General features: G+C 40.9%; 1 non-coding gene across 1 annotated transcript; it reads right to left on the bottom strand.

Moving 5' to 3' along the window:
* Positions 1 to 1464: 1464 nt before the first annotated feature.
* LOC141650283 (small nucleolar RNA R71) lies at positions 1465 to 1571 on the bottom strand. Its single transcript, XR_012546325.1, has one exon. It is a non-coding gene; the product is annotated as a small nucleolar RNA R71 (small nucleolar RNA).
* Positions 1572 to 9793: the final 8222 nt, after the last annotated feature.

The following is a 9793-nucleotide window of genomic DNA, read 5'->3' as shown; positions in this document are numbered from 1 at the left end:
ATTGACAACCTTGTTAGCATGTTGAACTTGATAATGAGTGAGTAGTTTCCTTAACTAGGGTTAATGGGGAATTAGGGGAAACCAACATGGGGAATGATTCATGCTTAATCTAATATGTTTTCATAATTCAATTGATTGCTTGTTATGATTTCAACTTTTGCACATGTTATGTTTGATGAAATGCGAGCCTATGAATCCTTGAATTTTTTACCCATCACCTATCTTTTCAATGAGGCTTGTAAGCTTATACACCGACTCGAGCCTTATTAGACCATGCATATAGTTGAATAGGAAGGATTAAGTCGACTTGTAGGTGTTGTACAATCTAATCGATTCGGCTCCGGGACCCAAACCTTCTTAGGGATTATAAGCTTATACACCAACTCGGTCCCATCACAACAATAATTGCTTGCTATATAATTGAGAACATGTTTGTATGATCCACTCCCATGAATCTCCTATGAACCCATGGCACCCTAGTGCTTTTAATCAATTGTTTACATCTCTTTTTAATCATCTTGCTTGTTTTCATTACTTTACTTTTATATTGTTGATTAGTTTAGTTGATCTCCTATCTCAACCCAAATTGTGACAACCTAAGACACAACCATTTGTAATTCAAAATCCTACATCAATACCCGTCCCTTGGGATCTGACCTTTACTTGCCTCTTTGCTAAGAGTAGTTTGTAAAGTTATAAATATTATTTTGGTTCGTAGCTTTTGACGACGAGTTCTATACCGCACCAAAAATAGCGCCATTGCCGGGGACGGTGTTAACTTGATTTGATTTTCATTAATTATTTTTAGTTGTGTCTTTCTTTACCTTGGGGAAGTCAATCTCCTCAAGGTTGTTCTAATTGTTTTCGAGTTGTTTGATATTTTGCATGTCTATAAGATCACAAGGTAACTTGTTACCCATTGTTCTTGAAATTGAAAGAACCTTAACCAACAATAGAAGACTTGCTAGAGGTACTTTAAGAGGTATCGGGGAAATTGTGGACATTCAACCAAATAACATTGAGTTTACCAACCCTTTTGCAAGAGAAGGAGAGGACAACAAAATACAAAACCCACCACAAAATCAACTCACAATGCCTAAATTCTCATCACATTCCGTACCAACCGAGGAGAACCTACCAAATGGAACTCCTACACCACCACATTTAACCAGTAATTTCAATGCCAAATTCGCATTCATACAACTAGTTGAGAGAAGTCAATTTGGAGGGATGCCTAGTGAAGACCCTCACTCACATATGGAGACTTTTTATGACTATTGTGATGCGATTTCTCAAACCAGAGTTACTCAAGACCAAATCCGATGGGTCTTATTTCCTTTTTCTTTGATTGGTACCGCAAAGCAATGGTTGAAAAGTCTAGACAAGATTACTCTTTGTATTGATTCATGGAAGAAGTTGGCACTTGCTTTCTACAAGAAATTATATCCTCCGGAGAAGACTAATATGTTGAGAGCCCAAATCACCGGGTTCAAACAAAGGGATGAGGAATCATTGTATGAAGCATGGGAGATATTTAAGGACACTTGTCGTTCTTGTCCACACCATGGACTTAGCGAGTGGTTCCTTGTGCAACAATTTTGGAACGGTCTATATGAAGATTCCCGCAATATCCTCAATATAGGATCCAATGGTATGTTTACCGAAGTTGATGAAAATCAAACATGAGCCAAAATTGAAGAAATGGCGGTTTATAATTCACAATATAGTAGACCTGGGATGGCTACTAGAGGAGGAAAACATGAGGTAGATTCCATCACATAATTGGGTGCTCAACTAAGTGCTCATATTGACACCATCAATTTAATGTTTGAGAAGGCCATGGCTAAGCTTGAAGAAGCTTCCAAATCACCTAAACAACATGTTAATGCTATGGTTGCATCATCCTCAATTCCACGTGGAGTATGTGAGAGTTGTGGAACTTTGGGACATGACCAAAGTGAATGTAGGGGAACAAGTGAATGCTTTTCAAGCATACAAGAGTGGCACCCTTTATTCTAACTATTACAATGAGAATACCAAATTCCATCCCAACCTTTCATACAAAAGCCAAAATGTTCAAAACCCTCAACCAACATACATCCCACCTCCATTGAGAAATCAAGCTCAAAGACCCTTTTACAACCAAAGCCAAGGTTATCAAAATCAACCTACATACAATCAACCAAATGACCAAGGCTTTGATGTTCAAAAAGCCGTCCTATAAATGCAAAAGAACCAACAAGAATTTTTCACCCAAATGCAAAAAGATAGCCAAGCCAAAGACATCACCATCAACAACATACTAGCCCACACCAAAATGTTGGAAACCCAAATGTCTCAATTAGCATCTTCTAGCTCTCAAAGACAAAAGGGGCAATTACCACCTCAAAGTAATCCCCCAAGACATGAGTCGGTGAGTGCCATCCATTTGAGAAGTGGTACAAGATATGAAGGGCCAAAGAAGCCAATTGAGGAAGACATTATGGATGCTAGTGACAATCAAAAAGTTGTGCAGCAGGAGCTGATAACCAGGTCAACAATCTTTTGGAAGCTGATCAGGTGCAAGCAAAGCACACCCATGCTGAACCAGGGATACCAGACACAAAACAAACCAGAAACAACACTCAAGCAACCTTATTTGTCAGCACAGTCTCATCAGGCCACAAGAACAGCAGCCAGGCTGGCCACGAGCAGCTACCTTGGCAACAATGCACTGCTTGTCAACTCTTACTTCAGATCCTTTGCTTAACCATCTCAGCTTGTATGGATTGGGGTGCTCCTGAGTAGGCAAGCTCAGTTTGCTAACCATGATGGTGGAAGCTACATTGGTACAACTACCTTCATCAATGATCAAATTACACACTCTCCCTTGGACAGTGCACCTGCTCCTGAATATCATGGACCTCTGATCAGCTTCTAGAGGACAGTGCACACCCATGCTGAACCAAGGATACCAGACACAAAACAAACCAGAAACAACACTCAAGCAACCTTATTTGTCAGCACAGTCTCATCAGGCCACAAGAACAGCAGCCAGGCTGGCCACCAGCAGCTACCTTGGCCAGCTGAATCCTTGTTCAACTAGTCACAATTTAATCCTAAGGAGCCAGGTCAAATTCCTAAAGCATTGCACAAAAATTCAGACTAAAAGATAGTTGCAGGAGGGTAAATCAGATAAAGTAAAGTTGCCATTTTTGGCCAAACAAGGGAAAAAAACTCAACAAAGAAGAACTTGGCCTGTTAAGCACTCATTTTATAGAGCCTTGAGCCACAGAAGATGCCTGCACCAAAGCCATTTGACCTCCAACAACCAGCCAAAGATTTCAGCAGCCAAGGACAACATGTCACTATCAACCTGCAGCTCTTTTGTTCTTGTTCAGTTTGCCTTAATTTCTTTTGTATCCGTTGTAAAATAAGTCCACCACTCTTGTTTGCTTCCTAAGTTTAATCCTGGCCCTTAGATGGAGTTGTCTAGGGTTTATCATGTACTGAGCACTTCACAGAAAGGTCTATATAAGGACCCTTTCTCAGTCTGTTTTACTCAGACTTTGATTAATGAAAAACCTTGAGATTTCTCTCAAAATTTACAAATCGTATTAACTTTGCCAAGTCTTAGTTGTAAGTCAGACTTAATATCTTCTTGTGCTTGCATAGAAGGTGATTAAGGATCTGTGGTGCTACTTAGAATAGCTCCGTGCTTGCTTGAGCTGTTTTAAGTGCATTGTCTGGCTAAGCTGGAATTGATTCTGTGCTTGCTTGAACAATTCAGTCTTAGCCTTCCTAAATTATTAAGTTTAACCTCTGTGCTTGCTTGAGAGTGAATTTAATAATTATATCCCTATTTGTGTCCAGAAAATATCACAAAAAAAACCACAAGAATCCTTAAGGAAGCTGTCTGAGATTTCATCTATTTCAGTCTGGTTTTCTATTTATTAAACTTACTTAGAGTGTGTATAAAATCCTGAGATTTGGCACAGTTTTAGTTTACTCTTCTAACTAAATTATCACCAAGTTTCATAAATTTTCAAGGCTATTTACTATTTTTACAAAAATCCCCAAGATCATTACATTTCCTGAAAATTACTCTTTTGCCTGTTTCAGGTTTATTCCAATTTGTGCTTGTCCCCATAGTTTACACTGCAAATTCTGGTTATCAGAGCTTAGGTTCAGAACACAATCCTATATTGTGTTAGTCCTGAGTGAGAGTAAAGTGAGTTCATTTTCCCAGCTACATCAAAACTACAAAAACAACCCAATGAGTGAAGAGAGATTAGCAGGAATGGAAGCAAAGATGGATCAGTTAACCAACCTGGTTAATGTGACCCTGGAAGCTGTGAACACTGTAATGGCAAAAATTCCCACTCGAGAAAGAGGGAGGCCACCACCCTACAGAGGAAGAGGCAGGGGTAGAGGTATCTTTGGAGCAGGAAGGGGTCAACCACACCATCAGGATGAAGAAGAGCTCAACTCAGAATCAGAAGCATCCATGATGGAAGAAGGTAACTACTTGGCTAGAGATAAGGATGTTAAAGTAGAGATCCCTGATTTCCATGGTAGTCTAAATCCTGAGGACTTGTTAGACTGGCTTAGGTCTGTTGAGAGAGTCTTTGAGTTTGAAAATTATGATGACAGAAAAGCTTTTAAAGTTGCTATTTTAAAACTCAAAGGCTATGCTCTCTTTGGTATGAGAGTACGAAACACCAAAGTATTAGAGATGGAAAAGAACCAGTCAGGTCTTGGCTTAAGTTAAAAAAGAAGTTAAAAGAGAAGTTCATAGCCAAAGACTACGCCCAGGATATTTTTATTAAACTAACCCAGTTGAGACAAGAGCAGCTATCTGTTGAGGCCTACCTTAGGAGCTTTGAACAACTAACCCTACAATGTGAGGTCACTGAAAAACCTGAGCAAAAGATTGCTAGGTTCATTGAAGGTTTGGACCCTAAGATAGCTAGCAGGGTAAGAATGCAACAAGTCTGGTCATTTGATGAGGCAGTTAACCTAGCCTTAAGAATTGAAAAACTAGGGAAGGTGAAGCCTGCAACACCCAAATTTCCCACCAGAACAACGTTTAAGCCTTATACTGGTGTCAAAATTACTGAGGTACCTAAACAAGCTACCTAACCCACAGTAGACAAAGGGAAGGCACCCATGTATCCCAAAACCAACCCACCTTTATCCAGAGATAAGGTCAAGTGCTTCCAATGCCAGGGCTTTGGCCATTTCAAGAAGGACTGTCCTTCTAACAGAGCTCTCACAGCTATGGAGATTGAAGAATGAGAAAGGGAAGGTCTAGTTGAGTATGAGGTAGAAGAGACACTGGTCCCAGCAGAGATGGAAGCTGAGGGGGAAACTGATCAAGGACAAGTTGTGGCCCACCCTGACATAGGGCACAGTTTGGTCCTATGGAGGGTTATGCACTCTCAACCAGCTCCTCTAGAAGCTGATCAGAGGTCCATGATATTCAGGAGCAGGTGCACTGTCCAAGGGAGAGTGTGTAATTTGATCATTGATGAAGGTAGTTGTACCAATGTAGCTTCCACCATCATGGTTAGCAAACTGAGCTTGCCTACTCAGGAGCACCCCAATCCATACAAGCTGAGATGGTTAAGCAAAGGATCTGAAGTAAGAGTTGACAAGCAGTGCATTGTTCCTTTTTCAATTGGGAAAGTGTACAAGGATGAAGTGCTGTGTGATGTGGTCCCCATGGATGCCTGCCATCTATTGCTAGGAAGACCCTGGGAGTTTGACAGGAATACCACTCACCAGGGGAAGGAAAATGTCTATGTTTTCAAGCACAATGGGAGGAAGGTCACCTTGACTCCCTTACCACCAAACCAGAGAGGTTATGGAAGTCCTAACATGCCTGAGGAGGTTAATGGAGTGCTGTTTCTAACTGAGGCAGCTATGATCAAGGAGCTAAGGCAAGAGCAACCTGTGTTGTTCCTCCTATCAAGGGAAACTAACACTGAGGAGAACAATGATGTGCCTGCAGAGGTTCAACCCCTGATTCAGAGATACAAGGAGGTTTTTCCAGCTGAGTTACCTAATGGTTTGCCACCTCTGAGAGGAATTGAACATCACATAGACCTTGTACCTGGTTCTGTACTTCCTAACAGGCCAGATTACAGATGTGATCCCACAGAAACCAAGGAACTACAGCATCAGATTGAAGAGTTAATGACAAAGGGATTTGTGAGGGAATCATTGAGTCCATGTGCAGTGCCTGCCTTGCTAGTGCCTAAGAAAGATGGAACTTGGAGAATGTGTACTGATAGCAGGGCTATAAACAACATCACAGTCAAGTATAGGTTCCCTATTCCAAGACTAGATGACATGTTGGATGAGCTCAGTAGGGCTCAGATCTTTTCTAAGATAGATCTCAGGCAAGGATATCATCAGGTGAGAATAAGAGAAGATGATGAATGGAAAACAGCTTTTAAAACCAAACATGGCCTGTATGAGTGGCTTGTCATGCCATTTGGGTTATCTAATGCTCCAAGCATTTTCATAAAGCTCATGACTGAAGTTCTAAGGCCTTGCCTTGGAAAGTTTGCTGTAGTGTACTTTGATGACATACTCATTTACAGCAGCAGTCCATCTGAGCATATATTACATTTGGAGGCAATCTTTAAAATACTCAGGGAACAGAAGCTGTATGGGAAGCTTGAGAAATGTACCTTCATGGTAAATGAGATAGCATTTCTGGGGTATATTATATCAGGAAGAGGGATATCAGTTGATCAGGAGAAAATTAAGGCTATGCAAACATGGCCAGTCCCACAAACAATCATATAAGTAAGGGGATTTCATGGTTTAGCATCTTTCTACAGGAGGTTCATTAAGAATTTCAGCTCAATTGTTGCACCAATTACTGAGTGCATGAGAAAGGGAGACTTCCAGTGGACTGAAGCTTCTCAGTAGTCCTTTGAGAAGATCAAGAAGTTGATGTGTGAGACTCCCATTCTAAAACTGCCTGACTTTGAACAACTATTTGAGGTAGAGTGTGATGCCAGTGGAGTTGGAATAGGAGCTGTCCTAATCCAAGGCCAGAGACCTGTGGCCTATTTCAGTGAGAAGTTAAATGGAGCCAAGCTTAAATATTCAACTTATGACAAGGAGTTCTATGCAATCATAAGGGCTCTTACACATTGGAGTCACTACTTGAAGCCTAAGACATATGTGTTGCATTCTGATCATGAGGCCCTGAAATACATCAATGGCCAACACAAGCTAAGCCATAGACATGCTGAGTGGGTAGAATTCCTACAAGTCTTCAACTTTTCAAGCAAATATAAAGAAGGGAAGCAGAATGTGGTTGTTGATACCCTGTCAAGGAGGCATTCTTTGTTGACTGTCATAAGTAACAAGGTCCTTGGGTTTGAATTCATGAAAGAGATGTATAAGGAGGACCCTGACTTCTCTGAGGAGTAGATTGTTCTCACAGAAGGAGGCTCGTCTCAGGGTAAGAAATATATGCTACAAGAAGGGTTTCTGTTTCATGGTAATAAGTTGTGTGTGCCAGGGGGATCCTACAGGGATTTACTGATCAGGGAAGTCCATTCAGGAGGATTAGGGGGACATTTTGGTGTTCATAAGACCCTAGAGATCTTACAGGACCAGTTTTATTGGCCTAGAATGATGGGAGATGTTCAAGTAGTCCTTAGGAGGTGTTCAACATGCCAGAAAGCCAAGAGCTTCTTCCAAACAGGCCTCTACACTCCACTACCTATCCCTGATAAACCTTGGGAAGATGTGAGCCTTGATTTCATTGTGGCACTACCTAGGACACAGAGAGGCAAAGACTCAATCATGGTGGTTGTGGATAGGTTCAGTAAGATGGCTCACTTCATAGCCTGCAAGAAAACTGAGGATGTTGCTAGTGTTACTGAGCTATATCTTAAGGAGATTGTGAGACTTCATGGGGTTCCTAAGACAATTGTATCTGACAGGGATGCAAAGTTTATGAGCTACTTTTGGAAGACCCTGTGGAAACTACTGAAGACAAAGCTTTTGTTCAGTACCTCTCATCATCCACAGACAGATGGCCAAACTGAGGTCACTAACAAAACTTTGGGGAGAATTTTAAGGTGCCTAGTTAGCAAAACCTTGAAGGATTGGGATTTAAAGCTAGCTCCAGCTGAATTTGCATTCAACAAAGCACCATATACTGCAACTGGTCACTGTCCTTTTGAGATAGTCTATGGGGTTAATCCACTTATGCCCTGGGACTTGTCTTCTGTTCCAAAGGGAAGAGATCAGTCCTAATGCTAAAAGAACAGCTGAACAACTGCTGAAGCTGCATCAAACTGTAAGGAAACAAATTGAAAGGTCCAATGAGCTGTACAAGAAAAAATCCAAGAAGCCTAGAAAAAAGAAGGAATTTAAGGCAGGAGATCTGGTTTGGCTACACCTCAGGAAAGCGAGGTTCCCTTCCAAAAGAAAGAACAAGCTTATGCCTAGAGCAGATGGACCATTTGAAGTCTTGGAAAGAATTGGTCTAAATGCTTTTAGAATTTACTTGCCAGGGGAGTATGGGGTTCATAGAACATTCAATGTGGGTGATCTATGTCCATTCTATGAAGATTCTGAGGGGGAGCAGGACCCAGGCTTGAGGTCAAGCCATGTTCAACCAGGGGGGGTTGCAGCAGGAGCTGATAACCAGGTCAACAATCTTTTGGATGCTGATCAGGTGCAAGCAAAGCACACCCATGCTGAACCAGGGATACCAGACACAAAACAAACCAGAAACAACACTCAGGCAACCTTATTTGTCAGCACAGTCTCATCATGCCATAAGAACAACAGCCAGGCTGGCCACCAGCAGCCACCTTGGCCAGCTGAATCCTTGTTCAACTAGTCACAAATTAATCCTAAGGAGCCAGGTCAAATTCCTAAAGCATTGCACAAAAATTCAGACTGAAAGATAGTTGCAGGAGGGTAAATCAGATAAAGTAAAGTTGCCATTTTTGGCCAAACAAGGGAAAAAATCTCAACAAAGAAGAACTTGGCCTGTTAAGCACTCATTTTATAGAGCCTTGAGCCACAGAAGATGCCTGCACCAAAGCCATTTGACCTCCAACAAACAGCCAAAGATTTCAGCAGCCAAGGACAACATGTCACTATCAACCTGCAGCTCTTTTGTTCTTGTTCAGTTTGCCTGAATTTCTTTTGTATCCGTTGTAAAATAAGTCCACCACTCTTGTTTGCTTTCTAAGTTTAATCCTGGCCCTTAGATGGAGTTGTCTAGGGTTTATCATGTACTGAGCACTTCACAGAAAGGTCTATATAAGGACCCTTTCTCAGTCTGTTTTACTCAGACTTTGATTAATGAAAAACCTTGAGATTTCTCTCAAAATTTACAAATCTTATTAACTTTGCCAAGTCTTAGTTGTAAGTCAGACTTAATATCTTCTTGTGCTTGCTTAGAAGGTGATTAAGGATCTGTGGTGCTACTTAGAATAGCTCTGTGCTTGCTTGAGCTGTTTTAAGTGCATTGTCTGGTTAAGCTTGAATTGATTCTGTGCTTGCTTGAACAATTCAGTCTTAGCCTTCCTAAATTATTAAGTTTAAACTCTGTGCTTGCTTGAGAGTGAATTTAATAATTATATCCCTATTTGTGTCCAAAAAATATCACAAAAAAAACCACAAGAATCCTTAAGGAAGCTGTCTGAGATTTCATCTATTTCAGTCTGGTTTTCTATTTATTAAACTTACTTAGAGTGTGTATAAAATCCTGAGATTTGGCACAGTTTTAGTTTATTCTTCTAACTAAATTATCACCAAGTTTTATAAA

This window comes from Silene latifolia, chromosome 3, assembly GCF_048544455.1.
Source record: "Silene latifolia isolate original U9 population chromosome 3, ASM4854445v1, whole genome shotgun sequence".
In the NCBI taxonomy this organism is placed as follows: Eukaryota; Viridiplantae; Streptophyta; class Magnoliopsida; order Caryophyllales; family Caryophyllaceae; genus Silene; species Silene latifolia.
Note: the sequence above shows the minus strand (reverse complement) of the source record. Positions and strands in the feature narration are given on the sequence as shown.